This window comes from Mus musculus, chromosome X (genome assembly GCF_000001635.26).
Source record: "Mus musculus strain C57BL/6J chromosome X, GRCm38.p6 C57BL/6J".
NCBI lineage: Eukaryota > Metazoa > Chordata > Mammalia > Rodentia > Muridae > Mus > Mus musculus.
In genome coordinates, this window is record NC_000086.7 from 88,532,959 (window position 1) to 88,556,818 (window position 23,860).

Below are 23,860 nucleotides of genomic sequence, written 5' to 3' on the forward strand. Positions count from 1 at the left end.
TTGGGTTACCTCACTCAGGATAATATCCCCCAGAGAATTTGACTTGCTAAGTGATTTTAAAGGTATGTTACCACTGCTGCTGCTGCTGTCTGAGGGCCATCTTTGAAAAACACTGTCTGCAGTATACTCCTACTCTACACTTACTCTGATTGTATTAAATTCTCAGAAGGAGGTAAAACATGCTTGTAGCTATTTCATAATTGGTAGTCAAATTGTGAATACTCTTTAATTCACAAATGATATAAAGTAATTCTTTAACATAGCTTTTGGATCATGAGCTTAACATTAGTTGCTGTGACCTCACCAGATAATCCATATGTTGTGAGAATTCACATCAAAAGACAAGAGGCCAATTATCATCTTGTCCAAGTGAAGTTTTCAAAAGAGAAATTGGTTTCAAGATTGCTTTTATCAGGGTTACCATTTTAATTACTTGGAGATAAAATTATTTTCACATATTTTTATTAAAAATAATATGACATTTATGTTCACTGTTTTGAATGCTTACTTTGAAAATATACTACTTTTATTTATACAGTGTAAGATGTAGGTAAGCCATATGATTAAGGTTAAAACAGTATGCAATCATCTACGATGATACTATAATTTTCATGATAAATATATTTATACTATTATCAAACAGATAAAATTATGTTTCTAAGGTGTAGTGAAAAGTCAGAGAGGTTTTAACCCAAAAACTAAAAATCTTATTTGAAGAATGTATATCTAAAAATCATTAATGTTTACAAGAAAACAAGAAATCAGTGATACATCTGAAATATTCAAATTCAGATAAAGCTTTAATTAAATTTATGGTAGATTTGTTACTAAGACTTTGAAATAAAAATGTTTGCATCAAAATTTGTGTTGTCATTCAATCAGACAATAATCCTCAATAAGATCCAGAAAGAAAGATTGTGTCAAAGGAAATGTCAGCCATAAAATTAAAACAAAGTAAAAATTGTACAAGTATTAAAGCTTTGTGTGTTCATTCTCAGAAGAAATTCTTATTTTTCATAATTTGCTAGCAAAATGATAAAACTTGAAAATCTTATAATATCTGGAAAATCAAACAAGAGAACAGTGAATATAATATTGAAAGTTAACGTTATATAAAGTAATATTAGTAGTAAGATGGGACAAACTGAATACAGGAATAGCATCAAGTGGCATCCAAAACATATCAAGAACATTCTTTAATGACATAAAATATTCATATGTATTGTTTATATAAGATAGAGTTGGGATACAATAGAAGCAGATTATTCTGTAGTTACCCTATATAGAATATCAAGCCATCGTGGTTTAAAAAAAAAAAAAAAAGTAAAAAATCTTACAAGAGAAATCTAGGAAGAAACGTTCTGCAATCCATCAGTAATAAGAATCTTATGTCAAATATAGACAAAGGATAACCATATGCAAATTTCCTCCCAGCACAACATGATGCTAGTAGGAAATACAGATGATTATAAATGTGAAATAATGGGGCTATATCAATATCTCAGCCATCTTTTACTTTATTTCTAGAATTTCCTCAGAGCAGACTAATGTTAAGTGCAGTATTTGAGAAAATAGGCTTCTACCCATTTATATCCATGTGAAATGCCTATATTTAAATCATATCTTCAGCATCACTTAGTAGGTCTTCAAACTTGAATGAGTTTTTTTTTTAAACTATGTAACTCAATTTGTTTATAACAAATGGTGTTCTTTGGCTTTTGCTAAGTGTGATGCAAATTTAAACACATTAAATTGTGACAGTCACCTAATCTCCTATGATAATGACTATTTTGGTAAGATTCTTTGCATCCTAAGAAATGTAGCTTTCTTTCCTGAGAATGTTGATAAATACAGAAATAATATACTTGTCACCAGTGGAAGGATACCTTTTCCTTTCTAGGGCTTCATTAGAACATTGCAACATTGATCCCTGCATATATGTTCAGAGCCAAGTACCTAATTTGTTGAGATATTAAGTAGTGGAATCTGGAGTTAAATAACAATAGTTTCACCTCATGTGGTGCAAAGCAGGCACAGAAAGTTCTGGGCCATCACCTCAATACAATGGGTTTTTCTATAGAGCTTTTGTTTCTTCCTTCTTTTGTTCTATGATTTCTTTCTGTTTCCCTTAGCCAATTCTTCAGAGGTTACTTGGTCTTTAGAGATGCATTTGTATCATATCTTCAGATACTTTAATATTGGCCTTTCCAAGACAGGTTTAGCAGAGTTCTCTGCTATATATAGACTTTTCTGTATCGAGTATTGATTTTTTCCCTCATCTATTTTTAAAAATGTGCATTTGTATTAATTCTCTTTTGTTTGGCTGAGTAGATAATAATTAAACTATATATGACAAGCATGCAATTTTTTCACAAGACAGAGAATAATTAAAATAGGACTTCTAATATCAACAGATAATATTGACAATGTTTGAAATAATTACCTACATAAAGAGTATTGTACATATAGAAAATAAAATGTATTCTGGGGTTAGTATTCTCATGCAAGACAGAAAGTAAGATGCTATTTACACTTGAGTCAGCTTGGAATGATGGCAAAAATTTTGAATTTAGACATCTTTTAATTGGTTCAAAGATGAAACATAACTGAAGGTACTCAGGCAAAAACAATTGTTTGAAATTTTCTATTGAGAAAAAAATTTGATCTACTGAAAATAAGATTATGAGCCTGAGAAATGATTGACTTAGGATAACTATTTATCTCAATCAATGATACAATAAAAAGTATAGAAGGTCTCATGAAATGTAAATTTAGTAGAGAGTTTTAATAAACTCTCTCATTATAGTCATATTTTAAGGTAAAACGTGTATCACATTATACGTAGCAAGAAACTATGAATGATAACCTTATGGTAAAGTACACATAATATTTCAGAATCATTTCATTAATTAGGAAGACATTTGGGGTTGTTTACATTGTTCTTTTTATCCCTAACTATATAAACTCCAAGATATCTGTCTGCATTGTTCTCTATCCAAGAGATCTAGATACTTGAAGGAAGAAGCCCTATGTACTGAACCTAAATACACTCATATAGAAGATTGGGCCAAGAAATGGGAGTGGGTGTGTTAGGGAGCAGGGCACGGGGAGGGTATAGGGGACTTTCGGAATATCATTTGAAATGTAAATAAAGAAAATATCTAATAAAAAACTTGAAAAGAAAACAAGATAAAAGCAATGAAATTGGGGCACATAGAATGTCTTTTATATATCATTTTTACCTTGCATTAGTACAACAGGCATATAATATACTGTGAATGATTTTTATGGAAATGATGAGATGGCATAAGCATAATGAATTAGTAGACATGATGTACTCTTTCCTTTGCCATACCCATTTAAATACTTATGTTATCACTTCTTATGTTCCCTCAACCGTTTTTCATTAATCTCCCATTTATTTTTAGAGTTATATATTTAGAATTTAGAATGCTTGACACTTAACAATTTAATAAAAGTTTAATTCATTCCTAACCAAATAATATATAGTCCAATTTAGTGAGGGAATAGTTGTTTAAGTCTCCCTACAATGATAAGCAAATACTATACAAAGATCAACTGAATTATCAGTGATGTCTTCAAATTCCTGTTTAATTGCTTATTGTATCTTTTCAAAATAAATTCCTAAATTTAGCTGAATACCTCAAGAAAATATACAAGTTACCATAGAACCAAATGTTTTGTGTTACTCAGGACATTTTATATAGAAAATACAATTTAATGGAGGACCTTCTGGAATTATATTTCAGAATGCATTTGTAATTGTTCCTAATTATTACTCTTATCAAGGATTTCCCCAGTGTCCAGTGTGGTATTTTAGATGTGTCTTAGGATTTTACTGCTGTGAACAGACATCATGACCAAGGCAAGTCTTATACAAAACAACATTTAATTGGGGCTGGCTTACAGGTTCAGAGGTTCAGTCCATTATCATCAAGGTGGGAGCATGGCAATAACCAGGCAGGCATGGTGCAGGCAGAGCTGAGCTGAGAGTTCTATGTCTTCATCCAAAGGCTGCTAGTGGAAGACTGACTTCCAGGCAACTAGGGTGAGGATCTTATGCCCACACCCACAGTGACATACCTACTCCAACCAGGTCACACCAATTCCAACAAGGCCACACCTCCAAATGGTGCCACTCCCTGGCCCAAGAATATGCAAACCATCACATTTCACTCCCTGGCCCCCAAAGACTTGTTCAAACACATGAGTCTATGGGGGGAGAAGGCATACTTAAACATAGCATAAATGAAAAATTCATTTAGTCCACCTTTCAAAGTGCTCATAGTCTATAGCAATCTCAACAATGTTTAAAGTACAATGTTCAAGGTTTCTTCTGAGATTAATCCAATCACTTAACTGTAACCCCCAAAGAAATACAGGAAACCAGCTGGGCAAATTCCAACCCTGTATCTCCATGGCTGATGTCAAATTGGTCTTCAGATCTCCACTCCTTTTTCATCTTTATTGACTGCAACAAACTGCTTTCTCCTGGGCTGATTCCACTCCCTGTTAGCAGCTTTCCTCACCATGTATCTCAAGGCTCTGGCATCTTTAACATCTTTGGGTCTCCAAGGCAATTTCAATGTTACCGCTTCTTCTTTCAATGTCTGGGATTCCACTTGATCTTTTGGGCTCCTCCTAAGGGCTGGCATCTCTTCTCCAGGCTGTGCTCTGTAGCACTCTAAGCTCAGGTTGATCCATCAAGTATGGTTGCTGTTCTTGTTGATCACCCCATGGAACTGACATCTCCAATACACTGGAATATTTCACTCCAACTAGGCTTCACCAATAGCCTCTCATAGGCTATCTTCATTGTGTCAACCTCAAATCCTTTGCATGACCCCTTCAGTCCTGGGCCATCAACTACAGCTGAGGCTACACCTTCTCCAATGACCTTCCATGACCTCTCACAGTGCCAAGTCTCAGCTATTTTTCATGACACCTTCATGCCTTCAAAACCAGTACCATCTGGGTGACTCTTACACATTACCAAGTCCAGCTGCAGCACAAGGTACAACCTTGGCTATCTCTGGAACACAGCTTCTTTGTGCTCCCATAAAACAATTCCCAGAAGATTTCACCTCAATGAAGCTGGTCTCTTCTTAATCATTGCTAATTTCTTAGCTCCAGCTGACCAGCATCAATTGTACCAGAAGTTCCTTCCATTCTTAACTCTAGAGACAGAGCCACATGGCTGAAGCTGCCAAGTTCTGCTCCTTGCAGGAACAAGAACATGACCTGCTTGTACTATTACATTGTCACTGGGTTTATGTTTTCCAAATCCTTCACTGCCTAAGCTTGGCTATCCTTCATCTTGCTCTGTAGATTGACCATGAATACAGAGATCAGCATAACTGTCTCCTGGAATTAAAGGTGTGTACTACCATACCTGGATCTAAATTTAGCTTGGTAGGATCTTGCCTCAAAGTCCCACTCCCTTAATCTGTTATTTCCTAGAACACAGGATTTTGCTCCATTTCACTTCCTAGTACCCCTTTAATACTGGAACCACATATTTCTTTTTCCTTTCTGAGCTTGCTATGATTGTTGAAACTTCTCTTCATAAGACTTAACCATAAAACAAAGTCTCTGCTGGGCTTTTAGAAACTTCCTGACAATGCAGTTAATCTGAATCTCTTCACCTTAGCCTCAGGCAGACTTTTTGCACAAGGACACAATGTAGCCACATTTTTCACCAAAATACCACAAAAAGAGTCTTTATGCCACATACTGAAATTCTTCTCCTTTGAAATCTCTTGAGACAGGTCAACACAGTTCAAATTAATCCCAGCCACAAAGTCTTCCATATTCCTACTAGGATGACCCATTAAGTCACATTTAAAGCATTCTACTGCTTTCCAAATCCAAAGTCCCAAAATCCACATTCAGAAACAAAGTTTGGAGCTGTGACGAAAGGATGGACCAGCTAGAGACTGATCCATCCCATAATCAGCTTCCAAATGCTGACACCATTGCATACACTAGGAAGATTTTGCTGAAAGGACCCAGATAGAGCTGTCTCTTGTGAGACTATGCAGGGGCCTAGCAAACACAGAAGTGGATGCTCACAGTCAGCTATTGGATGGTTCACAGGGCCCCCAATGGAGGAGCTAGAGAAAGTACCCAAGGAGCTAAAGGGAACTGCAACCCTATAGGTGGAACAACAATATGAATTAACCAGTACCCACTGAGCTCCTGTCTCTAGCTGCATATGTATCAGAAGTTGGCCTAGTCAGCTATCATTGGGAAGAGAGGCCCCTTGGTCTAGCAAACTTTATATGCCTCAGTACAGGGGAACAACAGGGCCAAGAAGTGGGAGTGGGTGGGTGGGGGAGTGGGTGGGGAAGCGTGTGGGAGACTTTTGGGATAGAATTGGGAATATAAATGAAATAAATACCCAATTAAAAAAAGAATATTAAAAAAAAGAATAAGACTCACATAATATGCAAAGTCAACTTAAAATAAACACTATATAAATGTTGCTAATCAAAGGCACAGTAAACAAAAAACAAGATGACTTTCATGTGTCTGAATAGCAGTGTATAAGTTCTTAACCATTTCAGCTTCTCCTCCTTAAAGCCCTCAATTTAAACTTCATCCTCATATTTGTGTATGATTAAAAAGAAAAGAAAACAACAAAAACTGTTTTTATTGAAGAATCTTTTCGTTCTTTACATGTCTTTGGTCTAGTATTTTGGACTCTATCTCTCTAGAACTGAAAAGCCAGTTAAATACTTTGTTTTGTTGCAATAAAAATTGTTTTGATTATGTCATGCAAGGTATATTATAAAAGTGGATGAGTAAACAAGAGAGTGCAAAGTAGCTGCACTGTCATTTTAGGTAGGTTGAATTTATACCATGGCCATGGAAAACAACTTGAATATGTTTTTAAAACAAAGTAGAAAGAAAAGGCTTGTTAACAGTATAATAACTCTAAATTTTGTTTTATATTCAGAATTTAAAGTGCATGTAAAGTATATCGTTTTACATAAATTAATACTCATTTCAAGGAACAAATAGCATGTTGCAAAAATATTTTTAAAATTTGAGAGTGAACAATAGAATGAAAAAGGAAAATTCAGTAGTAACTAAAGACACTTATCTTGCATATCCTCTCAGAGGACAACCATGTTAGGCTCCAGTCTAAAAGCACAAGATGGTATATATATGCTAATCAAAAGCATATGGAAAGTAGTTAAATCCAGTAAGTAGATACAAAATAGATAGAATATATATGTCATGAAAATTATTTTTTTCCTTTACCTTCATTTAAACAACTGGTAGTTATTTTCTTTTTTCTTTTTCTTTTTGTATGTATATTACCTATTCACTTTACATTCCACTAACTTCCCCTTTCCTGGACCCCCTCTACCACCATCTTCCTCCTATCCCTCTCTCACCTTTCCCTTCTGAGAAGGTGGGGACCACTGGGTATCTCCCCACCCTGGCACATTAAGTCTCTGTGTGGCAAAGCACATCCTCACCCACTGAAGCCAGACAAAGCAACCCAGCTAGAAGAACATGTCCAACAGACAGGCAACAAGTTTTGGAATAACCCAGCTCCAGTTGTTTGGGGCCTACATGAAGATGAAGCTGAACATATGCTACATACATGCAGGGAGACCTACATCCAGGCCAGCATATATATGCTTTTGGTTGGTATTTCAGTCTCTGAGAGACCCACGTCTAAGTTAGTTTACTCTGTTGGCCTTTCTGTGTATTTCCTTTCCTTTTTGAGACCACAATCCTTCCCCCTATTCTGACATAAGTGTCGCCAAGCTCCATCCCCTGTTTGGCTGTGGTAGTCAGCCAATGAGTGGAACATCTCAGAGAATAGTTATACTAGACTCCTGTCTGCAGGCATAACAAATTATCAATAATAGAGTTAGGGATTGGACCTGGCCAATGGAATTAGTCTCAAGTTGGTCTGGCTATTGGTTGTACATTTCTCAGTATCTGCTCCATCCCCACCCCTGAATTTCTTTTTCTTGTAGACAGGATACATTTTGGGTTGTAAGATTTGTGGGTAGGTTGGTGTCCTTATTACTCCACTGGGGTTCTTGCATGGCTATAGGAAGAAGTCTCTTCAGGTTCCATATCCCCAGTGTAGTGAGTCCCAATGAAGGTCACCCTCACTGATTCTTATCCCAGGTCTCTGTCACGTCCTAGAGATGCCCCCTACCTACCCACTCCAAGTCATAGAAAATTCTTATTTTTTGCTTTCAATCCTTTTAAACAACTTGTAGAAAATTTCTTGACATAATCACAGACAATTTCACCCTTGTGTTTGCTTAAATCAGAATAAATGTCTTACATGAGCTAAGCATGTCCTCTTCTATGAGTTATACTTTCCATCCCAGTTATTATAAAAATCTATGCAGTAAACTGTATTATAGGAAATCAGTATTTCACAGTTTATACCAGTGTAGGTTAAGTGGATAAGGAGACATGTATATTCTGGGTACTATTAATTTTAGACCTACAACCCCATTTTGCTTTTGCAGATAGTAATCTGAGTAACTGAGAAATAAATGTGTTATGTAAGACTTTGAGAAAATATTAGCCTTAACAGTACTTTTTGGGTGCACAAGTAATTAATGCTGAGAACATCACCTAGTACCTAAGAAACACTCAAGAGGTGTTTCTGGGTTTAATTTTATATGAGTTCTGTTTGTTTTTTCCTTTCTTAGTCTAACATAATAATATTGCAGAAAGAAGCAGGAGCTCAATTTGATCAAGTACTTCACTAGTTCTGTCCACTATTTCATTTTGAGAAATTTTTAATGTGAATTACAGGTTCTTTTAAAGAAATGTAGCCAACACTAAAAACATGCATTTTGATTATTTCAAATCAAATGTTCAATACACTAACCAATATAAATGTTATTCAGATCATTCAAAATTAGGTCATCTAAGTAATGTGCATTTGACTGAAGAGAAAAACAATAGGATTCACCAGTGTATACACAAGATCTAAAAACAACATATTAATATAACATGAGCTATATTTTACTGATATTATTGAAAAACCTACTTTGGTATAATTGCCGTAGATCCATTTTTCCTGAACAATTTCACTGGCACAGTAGTCTCAGTATTGCCTGTTTCCAGGCAACCATGGCAATAGCTTAAAAATGATTTTAAGGTGTTTTCTGCATAAACACCAAAATTACTCCCTTTTTGATCTACCAGATTCCAAATACTTGCCAATTCTTGTTCTTCAAAACAAAATAAAGAAGGGCTTGATCTGGTATGGCTGTTTTCTTGTTGACTCATCTGTTCATCCCTAATTCAAAATCTTGCTTCTAAAAAGCATCTCTTAACTATTTCATACTCTTAGTCCCTTTAATCAAAGTGCTTAACTGTGCAGAACAGTGTTTCCACTGTAGTCAAATTAGACTCAAATGGATTCAACTATTACTTTCCCACATTTTCAACCTGATAACTTCATTTTAATGAAGTGACTGTGAATATTATTAGCCAGTTCAAACTATTGCATGTGTCTTTTAAGTTTCTGTTGGAATAAGCACAATTTATTTGAATCCATGCATTTGCCTTTTGGAACTTATAAGTTAAAGTTGCATGTATTTCTTACACAAATTGACTCATTCACATTTCATTCAACAGATTTTTTTTTTTTTTTACATATACCCATTCCAAGTATGAGCCTGAATCTTGATACACAGGAAAAGAGAACATATAAAGTAAAAGATTAGTACAGTTTATCTCTGCTCTGATTAATTATTCAAAGACCTTTCTTTATGCAGATTTATACATTTTAGCTTCTAATCCAGTCTTTCAACCTTATTTATAATGCTTTAAGAACATTTTGAAAAATGATTACAACATTTCCACTAAATAATTTTCCATATGAACCAACATGGTCTTTAAATGATTTGTCAAAATTGTGTGAGTGTATGTACATATGTGCAAATAACTGTGTAGGTCAGAAGAGGACATGTACTCCATGAAGTTGGAGTTATAGGAGGTTGTTAGCTGTTTGATATCATGCAGAGAACTGAATTCAGTTTTTCTGCAGCAACGGGTATCAGGAAGCTGTGCTATCTATCCTATATGTTGATACACTTGCATTCATGAGTAGGGCAAAAAAATGGTGATGCTTATATAATTAGTTATTTGAGAAGGGTGATGCATCTATCTACACGTTGTAAGATGAGGTTGTCCAGAACTGAAATGTGAGCACTTTTTTCTTTATTTTTTTCGATTCTTTCTGTTTTTTTTTTTATTTTTCTGTATTAGATATTTTCTTTATATACATTTCAAATACTATCATTAAAGTTCTCTGTACACTCCCTCTGCCCTGCTCCCCTACCCACCCACTTCTGCTTCTTGGCCCTGGCATTCCCCTGTACTGGGGCATATAAAGTTTGCAATACCAAAGGGCCTCTCTTCCCAGTGGTGACCTACTAGGCCATCTTCTGCTACATATGCAACTTGAGATATGAGCTCTGGGGGTACTGGTTAGTTCATATTGTTGTTCCACCTTGTACTGGTTAGTTTTGTGTCAACTTGACACAGCTGGAGTTATCACAGAGAAAGGAGCTTCAGTTGAGGAAATGCCTCCATGAGATCCAACTGTAAGGCATTTTCTCAATTAGTGATCAAGGGGAAAAGGCCCTTGTGGGTGGGACCATCTCAGGGCTGGTAGTCTTGGGTTGTATAAGAGAGCAGGCTGAGCAAGCCAGGTGAGGCAAGCCAGTAAAGAACATCCCTCCATGGCCTCTGCATCAGCTCCTGGTCCCTGACCTGCTTGAGTTCCAGTCCTGACTTCCTTTGGTGATGAACAGCAGCATGGAACTGTAAGCCGAATAAACCCTTTCCTCCCCAACTTGCTTCTTGGTCATGATGTTTGTGCAGGAATAGAAACCCTACCTAAGACACACCTATAGGGTTGCAGACCCATTCAGTTCCTTGGGTGCTTTCTCTAGCTTCTCCATTGGGGGCCCTGTGTTCCATCTTCTAGATGATTGTGAGCATCCATTTCTGTATTTGCCAGGCCCTGGCATAGCCTCATATGAGACAGCTATATCAGGGTCCCTTCAGCAAAATCTTTCTGGCATATGCAATAGTGTCTGGGTTTGGTGGCTTATTATAGGATGGATCCCCAGGTAGGGTAGTCTCTGGATAGTCCATCCTTTTGTCTTACTTCCAAACTTTGTCTCTGTAACTCCTTTCATGGGTATTCTGTTCCCTATTCTAAGGAGGAATGAAGTATCCACCCATTGGTCTTCCCTCTTTATTTTCTTGTGTTTTGCAAATTGTATCTTCTGTGTTCTATGTTTCTGGGCTAATATCCACTTATCAGTGAGTGCATATCCATTATCAGTGAGTGCATATCTAATGACTCCTTTTGTGATTGGATTACCTCACTAAGGATGATATCCTCCAGATACATCCATTTGTCCAGGAATTTCATAAATCCATTGTTTTTAATAGCTGAGCAGTACTCCATTGTGTAAATGTACATTTTCTGTATCCATTCTTCTGTTGAGGGACATCTGGGTTCTTTCCAGCTTCTGGCTATTATAAATAAGGCTGCTATGAACATAGTGGAGCATGTGTTCTTATTACCAGGTAGAACTTCTTCTGGGTATATGCCCAGGAGAGGTATTGCTGGATCTCCTGGTAGTATTTTGTATAATTTTCTGAGGAACCTCCAGACTGACTTCCAGAGTGGTTGTACAAGCTTGCAATGCCACCAGTAGTGGAGGAGTGTTCCTCACTATTTTCATAGGAGCCTTATTTATAATATCCAGAAGCTGGAAAGAACCCAGATGTCCCTCAACAAAGGAATGGATACAGAAAATGTGGTACATTTACAGTATGGTGTACTACACAGCTATTAAAAACAATGAATTCATGAAATTCTTAGACAAATCGATGAATTTGGAGGATACCATCCTATGTGTTGTAACCCAATCACAAAAGCACACACAAAATATGCACTCACTGATAAGTGTATATTAGTTCAGAAGCTTAGAATAGCCAAGATAAAATTTGTAAAACACATGAAAATCTGGAAGAAGGAAGACTAAAGTGTGGATACTATGATCCTTCTTAGAAGTGGGAACAAAATACCTATAGAAGCAGTTACATTGACAATGTTCGGAGCTATGACTGAAGGAATGACCATTCATAGACTGCCCTTCTTTGGGATCAATCACATAAACAACCACCAAACCCAGACACTTTTGCAGATGCCAGCAAAAGTTTGGTAAAAGGAGCCTGATAATGCTGTCTTCTGAGAGTCTCTGCCAGTGCCTGACAAATACAGAAGTGGATTCCCACAGCCATCCATTGGATGGAATACAGGGTCCTCAACAAAGGAGCTAGAGAATGTACCCAAGGAGCTGAAGGTGTTTGCAGCCCCATAGGAAGAACAACAGTGTGAACTAACTAGTACCCCCAGAGCTTTCTGTGACTAAACCACCAATCAAAGAAGACATATGGTGGGCCTCATGGGTCTAGCTATATATGTAGCAGAAGATTTCCTAGTCAGTTATCAATGGGAGGAGAGGCCCTTGGTCTTGTGAAGGTTCTATTCCCTAGTATAGGGGAATACAAACGTCAAGAACAGGGAGTGGGTAAGTTGGTAAGCAGGGCAAGGGGGGTGGTAATAGGTGATTTTTGGAGGGGAAGCTAGGAAAGGGGATAACATTCAAAATGTAAATAAAGAAAATATCTAATAAATTTTTTTAAAAAATTAAATACTTCATGAATATGCTTATAATGGGTAGATTTCAACATATATATTTGTGTATTCATGTTTTAATAAAGGTATTATTTAAAGTAATATTTTTAAAGGTTTAGGGAAGTGATTATATACCTCTCATATAGGACAGCAATAAACAGGTACTTTCCTACACATTGGTATTCAGCTACAGATTGGTATCTTAAAAAATTCAAATTTACTTCATAAACCTTGAAAGAAGGCTAGGAATTGTTTATTATGAAAAATAATTCTTTTATTTCTTGTCCCCAATTCTATCACAGGCAGATCATGCTCACCAGCCTGCCAGTGCACACCTAAATACAGCCTGAGTCCCAGGAGGTCCATCCTAACCAGACTCACAAGTGAGACACCCCTGTCCTAATACCTGCTCTAACTGGGAACCCCTTGGACCCAGTGGACATGGGGCCTATGTACCCTACTATCGACACATCCTCCTTCTAATTCACAAATTGTTCCCAGGGCAAATTGTGTACTCCAGCCCATCCAACAACACCCAGAGACAGCCTGACTCACAGGAGGTCAAATTTAACCAGAGTCTCAGTTCTGTCATAGCCAGGGTCACAGGAGGACTGCTGTAAGAGGGGACACAGTAAAACCCCCACAACCAGAGACATTACTGTTACTGTTTTGCCAACCAGATGGCTTGCTCTACTCCAGTTCAATGTGTTCTACCTTCTTATAAAGAGGGAGAAATTCAAACCAATTTCACTCATGAATATTGATGCAAAATACTCAATGAAATGCTTGCAAACTGAATCCACAAATACATCAAAACCATCATTTATCAATCATAGTCAAATAGGCTTCATCCCAGGAATGCAAGGATGGTTCAATATATGGAAATCGATCAGTGAAATCCACTATATATACAAACTCAAAGACAAAAACTATATGATCATTTCATGTTTTTGTTATTCCAGATGAAGTTGAGAATTGTTTTCTTTCTCTCTGTGAAGAATTGAGTTGGACTTTTCATGAGGATTGCATTGGATCTGTACATTGCTTTTGGTAAGACAGCCATTTTTACTTTGTTTATCCTACACGTCTATGAGGAGGGGAGGTCTTTCCATCTTCTAAAGTCTGATTTCTTTCTTCAGAGACTTGAAATTCTTGTCATACAGATCTTTCACTTGCTTGGCTACAGTTGCACCAAGATATTTTATATTATTTGTGACATACTTAGTCATCTGGGAAGTGCAAATAAAAATGACTCTGAGATTCCACCTTAAATCAATTAGAATGGCTAAGATCAAAAACTCAGGTGACATAAGATGTTGGCTAGGATGTGGAAAAAGAGGAACATTCTTCCATTGCTGGTAGAATTGTAAGTTGGTTCAACTACTCTTGAAATCAATCTGGCAGTTCCTCAGAAAATTAGAAATAGAAAATTGAAGACCCAGCTGTACCACCTCTAAGCATATAAAAGATTCTCCAACATATCACAAGGGCACCTGCTCCACTATGTTTATAGCAATCTTATTTATGATAGCCAGAAACTGGAAAAAAAAACTCAGATGTCCCTCAATGAAAAAATGGATACAGAAAATGTGATGCATTTACACAATGAAATACTACTCAGCTATTAAAAAACAATGACTTCAGTAATTTTTTCAGGCAAATGTATGGAACTAGAAAGTATCATCTGAGCGATTAAACCCAGAACCAAAGAACATACATGGTAAGTACTCATTAACATGTAAATATTAGGCCAAAAGCTCAGAATTCCCATGATATGATGCACAGACCCTATGAAGCTTAATAAGAAGAAAGGGCAAAGTGTGAATGGCTGAATTCCACTTAGAAAGGGGACCAAAATTATCAAGGCAGGCAGATAGAGTGAAGTACCTGGATGGTATAGGGGAGGGGAAGGGAAAATTTTGTGGCAGGATCAGGTATGGGAAGAGACTGGAGAAAATCCAGAGGGCCAGAAGAATGAATAGTAATATGGAGCCATGGGTGGATGGGGAATGGGGGTCACCATTTGAATGTCCCAGGGATATGAGAGGATACCAGAAACCAATGTGGATGCCATAAGCCAAAATGCCCAGCAGTGGGGAGATAGAACCTCCAATAGATAGACTTTTGCCTCCTGTTGAGGGATAGGGCCACTCACCCATCTAAAAAATTTCAACCCAGAATTGTTTCTGTCTAAATGACATTCTGGGAAAAAATAGAGCAGGGACTGAAGGGAAGGTCATCAGGGACTGCCCCACATTGGGATCTATCCGATTACCAGACATTAAACTCAGACACTGTTGTTGATGCCAAAATGTTTGCAGACAGGAACCTGGTATGGCTGTCCTCTGAGATTCTCTGTCAACACTTGACTAAGATAGAAGCCAATACTCACAGCCAAGCATTGGACTGAGCCCAGGGACCCCACTGGAAGAGTTATGGGAAGGACTGAAGGAGCTGAAGAGGATTGCAATTCCACAGGGAGAACAACAGAATCAACTAACTGGACCCCTCAGAGCAACCAGAAACTAAACCACCAAGAAAAGAATATAGGTGGGCTGGTCCATGGCTCCTCTACATTGTAGCAGAAGTCTACCTTATCTGGCATAAGTGAGGGGAGGTACTTGTTCTTGTGGATGCTTAATGCCCTAGAGATGGGAGATACTAGAGGGATGAGGACACAGTGGGTGGGTGGGTAGAGGAGCACCCTCTTAGAATGAAAAGGGAGGGGCTAGGGTGGTGTTTTCATGGAAGGGAGACTGGAAAGGGAGACAATTTTGAAATGTAACAAATACAATAATAAAAAAGAACTGATGACATTAAGAAAAATGACAACAAACCCAAAAGGAATTTTTCAAACATATTATCTTTCAAGTTGCTGACATTAAAAAAAAAAAAATCACTCAGGCTAGGATTTAGTGGTTTTATGTTAGAATATTTTTATCTCTGTATTCTTGGCACAACAAAAAATTACTCTTTATATACTAATCTTTATAAGATTTTCTTGGAAGCAGTAAGTTTTCACTATGACATATGTCATTTCTGTCATGAAGAGAGACTTTACTACAGCATACATTATGAATTAGTACTGTTGCTACTGTAACTTGGAGAAATCCGATTGAAGAACAATTCTGAAAGTAGAGACATATATATTTAGACATACATGACAGAAAAGATCAATGATAGGCCTGATCTCAAGTGTGCCCAACCCAGAGTCTTTAAATGATATTGTCAATAATTCACTGGTTACTGTCTTGGAGTTTTCCTGTTGTGAAGAGATACCACGACCAAGGCAACTCTTTTTTTTTTTTTTTTGCATTTCAGTATTTATTTATTTTTTTTATTACGTATTTTCTTCAATTACATTTCCAATGCTATCCCAAAAGTCCCCCACCCCACCCCCACTCCCCTACCTACCCATTCCCATTTTTGGCCCTGGCGTTCCCCTATACTGGGACATATAAAGTTTGCGTGTCCAATGGGCCTCTCTTTCCAGTGATGGCCGACTAGGCCATCTTTTCATACATATGCAGCTAGAGTCAAGAGCTCTGGGGTACTGGTTAGTTCATAATGTTGTTCCACCTATAGGGTTGCAGATCCCTTTAGCTCCTTGGATACTTTCTCTAGCTCCTCAATTGGGGGCCCTGTGATCCATCCAATAGTTGACTGTGAGCATCCACTTCTGTGTTTGCTAGGCCCCAGCCTAGTCTCACAAGGGACAGCTATATCACGGTCCTTGCAACAAAGGCTTGCTAGTGTATGCAATGGTGTCATCGTTTGGAGGCTAATTATGGGATGGATCCCTGGATATGGCAGTCTCTAGATGGACCATGCTTTTGTCTCAGCTCCAAACTTTGTCTCTGTAACTCCTTCCATGGGTGATTGTTTCCAATTATAAGAATGAGCAAAGTGTCCACACTTTGGTCTTCGTTCTTCTTCAGTTTCATATGTTTTGCTTATTGTACCTTATATCTCGCCATACTAAGTTTCTGGGTTTATATCCACTTATCAGTGAGTACATTTCATTTGAGTTCTTTTGTGATTGGGTTACCTCACTCAGGATGATGCCCTCCAGGTCCAACCATTTGCCTAGGAATTTCGTAAATTCATTCTTTTTAATAGCTGTGTAGTACTCCATTGTGTAAATGTACCACATTTTTTGTATCCATTCCTCTGTTGAGGGGCATCTGGGTTCTTTCCAGCTTCTGGCTATTATAAATAAGGCTGCTATGAAGATAGTGGAGCATGTGTCCTTCTTACCAGTTGGGACATCTTCTGGATATATGCCCAGGAGAGGTATTGCTGGATCCTCCGGTAGTACTATGTCCAATTTTCTGAGGAACCGCAAAACTGATTTCCAGAGTGCTTGTACACCAAGGCAACTCTTATAAAGACAACGGTTAATAGGCCCTGGCTTACAGGTTCAGAAGCTCAGTCCATTGTCATCAATGTGAGAGCATGGCAGCATCTGAAAGGCTTGGTTTTAGAGAAGCTGAGCATTCTACACCGTTTCCTAGGCTTCTATGTTTTTGTAAGGTCTTTGGCTTTACATGTTTGAGAAGGGTCTCCAATCCCATACCCACAGTGACATGCTTCCCTCAACAACACTACACCTACTCCATCAAGACCACACTTCCTTATAGTGCCATTCTCCGGGATAAAAATATTCAAACTGCTGGGCGTGGTGGTACACGCCTTTAATCCCAGCACTTGGGAGGCAGAGGCAGGGGAATTTCTGAGTTCGAGGCCAGCCTGGTTTACAGAATGAGTTCCAGGACAGCCAGGGCTACACAGAGAAACCCTATCTCAAAAAATAACAAAAAAAAATATTCAAACCATCAGAGTTGCTTCCTATTTCTTAGATTTTCTTTCTTCAATTTTAAAGTTAATTTTAGGGTTGTCTTTACATAATAAAGTTTCTTTATCAGTTACTAGTTAAACCAGTATAGTGCTTTTCTATGCATGATATAGTCTTGTCCTGGATAATTTGGATGTATAAGAGCATAATAATAGGAACATAAATAATTCCAGAATGTTATATTTTCTCTTTGCGGTATCACTGGAAAAAGTCACATGGTTGATAACCTATTTCTAGTTATTTGGCCAACCCACCTGGCTGACAAGATGTAACAGACAGAAGTCAAAGTTACACAATTACTTGTCCTTGGAGCTAAGGTAGTCTTAATACATTCCAGAAACATGTATTAGAACAGGTTATCATGTAAAGCAGAAAATAAATATTCTATAGCTAGAAGAAATAATAATGGATAATAGATTGGAAAAGACATGCATCGTGTACTGTATATATTTCCATATTACTTCATTTTCCAGATCCTACTTGATTTATTTTTATCTAATTTTGGAATAGGAGCTTTTTCAGTGTTTAAAATATGCTGAATTAATATGTTCAAGTGTGAACAGAATTAAAATAGAGTTTAATGTCTAATGTACTTCTCACCAACCAATTAAAAGTACTTGCCTCATTCAGTTGGTGGGATAAATTGAAGAGGATATTTCATATTATTCTTCTGAAAATTGAATTTTAGCTGTAAGTAACAAAGTTTTTATAGTACCATAACTTCTTCTTTTATTTGTCACTGTTGATTATCTATATTTTGTAATATTTCTATCAAACTCCTTTTGCTTTTTGGAAGTAAATCCAGTGAAATTTCAGTTGTGCACTTTTGGAGAATTTTATTTTTCTTGTCAATCAAGATGATAAGCATGGCTTCTAATATGGGCATGTAATGATTTACCAAATTTATTTCAGCCACTTTATATTGGTTAAAATTGAGAACCACAGAAAACAGTTATTGTTCTTTAGAATCATATCATTTCCAAGGTGTTTCAAGATGTTGAAAAGGGTGCTTTACACAGGAAGTGATGATAATCTAAATCTATATTGGAGAAAAAAAAGCAAAATGAGAAAACTAAGATTAAATGCATGAAACTGATTTCAGTGTTTTTATTCATCTCATTTCATGATGAAAGTTATGAAATAATGTTTGTTCTGTCCTGTCATCTGATAATTACTGTTTTTCTGTGTGTTCTTCTTGAGTAAGTTTAATTCATTTCTATATATCAAAATTCAATGGATATTCTGTGGCCTTGCAATTCTCTGTCTCTCCTGTAGGATGATTTTATGCATTCTAAGTTCATTGACAATTGTAAGCGTCCGCTTAGAATTTTAAACTATATTTCAAATGCAAAACCATGAATTATCAAATATATTCATACTGGGAAATGTTTATTATGAGACATCCAACTCAGTGAACCATCTTAGTATATGTCCTCTTATTTTTGCTACACTTCTTCATGCTTCCACGTATTCTTCTCACTCTGAAGCTAAAAGCAAGTCATGCAAATTATAAATTCTAATAATTTACCAAGAATTTGTATGGCTTTCTCTGGTTTTGCTGTTTTTGTTATAGCTCTGTCCATCATTTGTTACATATATCATTGCTCATGGCTCCAAGTTGTTGTCTTCCAAATTTGGTGTCTATATTTTAACACATGCATTTTACATGACACTTTTGTGATATCCTGATATTTAAAATCCAATGAAATTTCTCCATTTTGTGCAGCCAATATTTTTATTGGCAACCAAAGAACACAATGAAAAATAATCACAAAATATCCACTTCAGTGTCTGAGATACCTGAGTGAAGTGATGAGCAGAGAGGAGAGCCAATATTCTCTAAGTCTCTTTTCTTTTTCTGGCATCTGCTTCTTCTTAGAACTGGGAAAGGTGCCAAGAATTTTGTCAGAAGGCTGCAGTCAAGAAGCAAAGAAGGCAACCTGGAGCTTGGCAATCTCTTGGGGCATGGAAAACAAAGATTGGAGATGGAGACTGATAAAGCAGCCAGGATGTATTCCTCTGAGATTACAGTAAAAAGGGAAAGAGATCTGTGACTCCCACTATTTGGAAGTATTGCCCTTGAGATATTTGTCCAAATTTTATGAGCATATACAAAACTAAGCAGAACATTTCATGTTTAAATTTTCTATTCATGAAAAATGGGTTATCTAAAAATCTAGTAAGTCAAAAACAACAGTAATGCTAATTTTCTCATGATTCTCATCACTTGGGAAAAGTTTCAAAGGACTGTACTCTGTATCTCCTCAGCTGAAGGAGTGGTATGGCTGAGGGGTGGAAATATACAGAGACTCCCCTTCTTCTCCACTTAAAGGTCTGGCATTTGATGCTGGTTACTAGTTTGGAGCTGTGCTTTAAATACTTTCCTATGGTCTTTCTGTGAGAATGACTGGTTACTTTGAAGCTTGATGGCTTACTTCCAAGATAGAATATCATAAAATTTTCATGTAAAAGAAGTCATATTTCTTTTAGGTCTTATTTGAAGGAACGACATAGCTTTGTCCCCACAATAGAAAAAGGTCAACTCAGATTGAAATGACAGTTATAACTTACTTCTTCATGTTACTATTAAATTGTCAGGAAATCATGGGTGTGTGTGAGAAATATGTTATAGATGTCTTTTAAATCTGTACTATTTTGTTTAAGAAAACCTCAAAGGGAGTTCTTATCAATATTGTAGTACCGAGAGGACAAGATTATAGAAAGATGCATTTTGGTATGAGAGAGATGACTCAGTGGCTAAACTGCTTGCAGTGCAACAATGAGGTTAGAGAGATAGTTTAATAGTTAAGAGGCATTGCTGTTCTTCCAGAGGGCCAGAATTTGATTCAGCAACTATATATTTTCTTACAACCATCTATAACTCTATTTTTAGGGATTCAGATTCCTCCTTCTGGCCTCTGTGTGCCCCAGGTACACACATGGTATATAGAAATAGATGCAAGCAGTACACACACACACACACACACACACACACACACACACACACACATACACACACACACACACATATAAATCAAATATAAAAATATATACATAAAATCAATATGTGGCAGTACATGCTTGAAACCCCAGAAGTAGAGTGCTGCAGACAGGCAGATCATGCGGTCTGTGTTTATTGAGAGACCTTGTTGAAGAAAAAGGAGAAGGAAGAGTATGAGGATGAGGAGGAAGAGGAGGAGGAAAAGAAGAAAGAGGGGCATGAGGAGGTGAAGAAGAAGAAAAGGATGGAAGAAGAAATAGGAGGATGAGGAGAAAGAGAAGGAGAAAGGAGGGTAAATGGAAACACCCAACGTCAAACTCTTGATTCTTCCATATATTCTTTGCACAGATACACACATGTATACACCACACACACACATACACACGCGCACACACACACACACACACACACACAAACACAGACACACATGTGAGCGCACACACACACACAAGATTTAATGATTGCAAATGCTAGACAAAAACTATATTAAGGGCTGAAGGAGCTGAAGGGGTTTGTAACCCATAGGAAGTTCAATAATATTACCCAACCAGACCCCCAAAGCTCCCAGGAACTAAATCACCAACCAAAGATTACACATGGAGGTACCTGTTGCTCCAGCTACAAATGTAGTAGAGGACTGTTTTATCTGGCATCAATGGGGGGGGGGCTTGGCCCTCTGGAGGCTCTATGACCCAGCATAGGGGAATGATAGGGCTCTGAGGCTGGAAAAGGAGGCGAAGCACCCTCATAGAGACAGGAGGTGAATGGAGGTGTTAGGTATTTGTGGAGGGGATATTGGGAAGGGTGATAATATGTGAAATGTAAATAAATAAAGAAACCAATAAAACACTTTTGAAAAAATAATATATATATATATATATATATATATATATATATATATATATAATAAAAAGAAAACAAAAAAGATGGATACATAGAAAGACTGATCCCTACTTTTGAATTTATTCAGACACAGATTAAACTAATTAACATTTGTTCTCCCTGAAAATATGAGTAACTTTCACAGAAAAGATATTATCTTCTAGAATAATTACATTTTTAAGCATACAACATATTTGTATAAATTAATATAGTTTGAAGAATATCTAAATGGAATTTTTATTATTAAATAGACTAGGATTATGTAATTGTAATTAATATAAGTATATAGGTATAAAATATAGGTATAAAATATAGGGAACATAATGTGTTACCAATGATATTTGGTCAATTAAGAAAATGAGAGGAGCTAGAGAAAGTACCCAAGGAGCTAAAGGGATCTGCATCCCTATAGGTGGAACAACATTATGAACTAACCAGTACCCCGGAGCTCTTGACTCTAGCTGCATATGTATCAAAAGATGGCCTAGTTGGCCATCACTGGAAAGAAAGGCCCATTGGACTTGCAAACTTTATATGCTCCAGTACAGGGGAATGCCAGGGCCAAAAAGTGGGAGTGGCTGTGTAGGGGAGTGGGGGGGTTGGGTATGGGGGACTTTTGGGATAGCATTGGAAATGTAAATGAGGAAAATACCTAATATATATATATATATATACATATATATATATATATATATGAAAAAGACTTTGGGAGAACAGTCAAAAATATGCCTTTGGGAGATGAAATAATTTTAATAAACTATGTAATATGAAAAAAGAAAGAAAGAAAATGAGAGTGACTAGTCTGTGCAGGTGAGAGTGCAGACTACAGAAGCTACACAGCTCTTGGGACAGGCAGAAGTTGCAGAGCTTCTGGGACAGACAGAAGCTACACAGCTTCTGGGACAGACCCCATTTCGGACTCCAGACATCCAGGCACCTTCCCCGCCAGAGGAGAGGTGTCCACTCCATCCACCCTGGAGGGCTCTGCTTCGGAGCACCTGGGGGAGCCATCTTGGGTCCTGGATCCCTCAGTGACTAGTATGCACACGTGAGAGTGTGGACTACAGAAGCTACACAGCTTCTGGGACAGGCCCTGTTTCAGGCCTTCATCTTCAGCCAGGAGACAGGTCCGAATGCCAGATATCTGTGTGTCTTCTCTGCAAGAGTAGCGATTGCCAGCTGAGAGTACACTGACCACTGAAACTCAGGAGAGAGCTACAGTCCCAGCTGTGCTGACAGAGGCTAACAGAATCACAGGAGGAACAAGCTCCAACCAGAGTCAACTATAACAACTAACTCCAGAGATTACCAGATGGCTAAAGGGAAATATAAGAATCTTACTAACAGAAACCAAGACCACTCACCATCATTAGAAGCCAGCACTCCCACCTCAGACAGTCCTGGATATCCCAACACACCTGAAATACAGGACTTGAATTTAAAATCTTATCTCTTGATGCTGGTGGAGGACATCAAGAAGGACTTTAATAACTCACTTAAAGAAATACAGGAGAACACTGCTAAAGAGGTAGAAGTCCTTAAAGAAATACAGGAAAACACAACCAAACAGGTGATGGAATTGAACAAAACCATACAAGACCTAAAAACAGAAGTGGACACAATAAAGAAAACCCAAAATGAGATAATGCTGGAGATAGAAACCCTAGGAAAGAAATCTGAAACCATAGATGCTCAAGCATCAGCAACAGAATAATAGAAATGGAAGAGAGAATCTCAGGTGCAGAAGATTCCATACAGAACATGGGCACAACAATCAAAGGAATTGGAAAATGCAAAAAGATCCTAACTCACAATATCCAAGAAATCCAGGACACAATGAGAAGGCCAAACCTACAGATAATAGGAGTAGATGAGAATGAAGATTCTCAAAATAAAGGGCCAGCAAAAATCTTCAACAAGCTGAGCGTGGTGGTGCACACCTTTAATCCCAGAACTCTGGAGGCAGAGGCAGGCAGATTTCAGAGTTCGAGGCCAGCCTGGTCTACAAAGTGAGTTCCAGGACAGCCAGGGATATATAGAGAAACCACATCTCAAAAAAAAAAAAAACAAAAAAAAAAAAAAACAAAAAAAACAAAACCAAAACCAAAACCAAAAAAAAAAAACCTTCAACAAAATTGTAGAAGAAAACTTCCCAAAACTAAAGAAAAAGATGCCCATGAACATCCAAGAAGTCTACAGAACTCCAAATAGACTGGACCAGAAAAGAAATTCCTCCCGACACATAATAATCAGAACAACAAATGCACTAAATAAAGATAGAATATTAAAAGCAGTAAGGGAAAAAGGTCAAGTAACATATAAAGTCAGGCCTAATAGAATTAAAAACGACTTCTCAACAGAGACTTTGAAAGCCAGAAGATCCAGA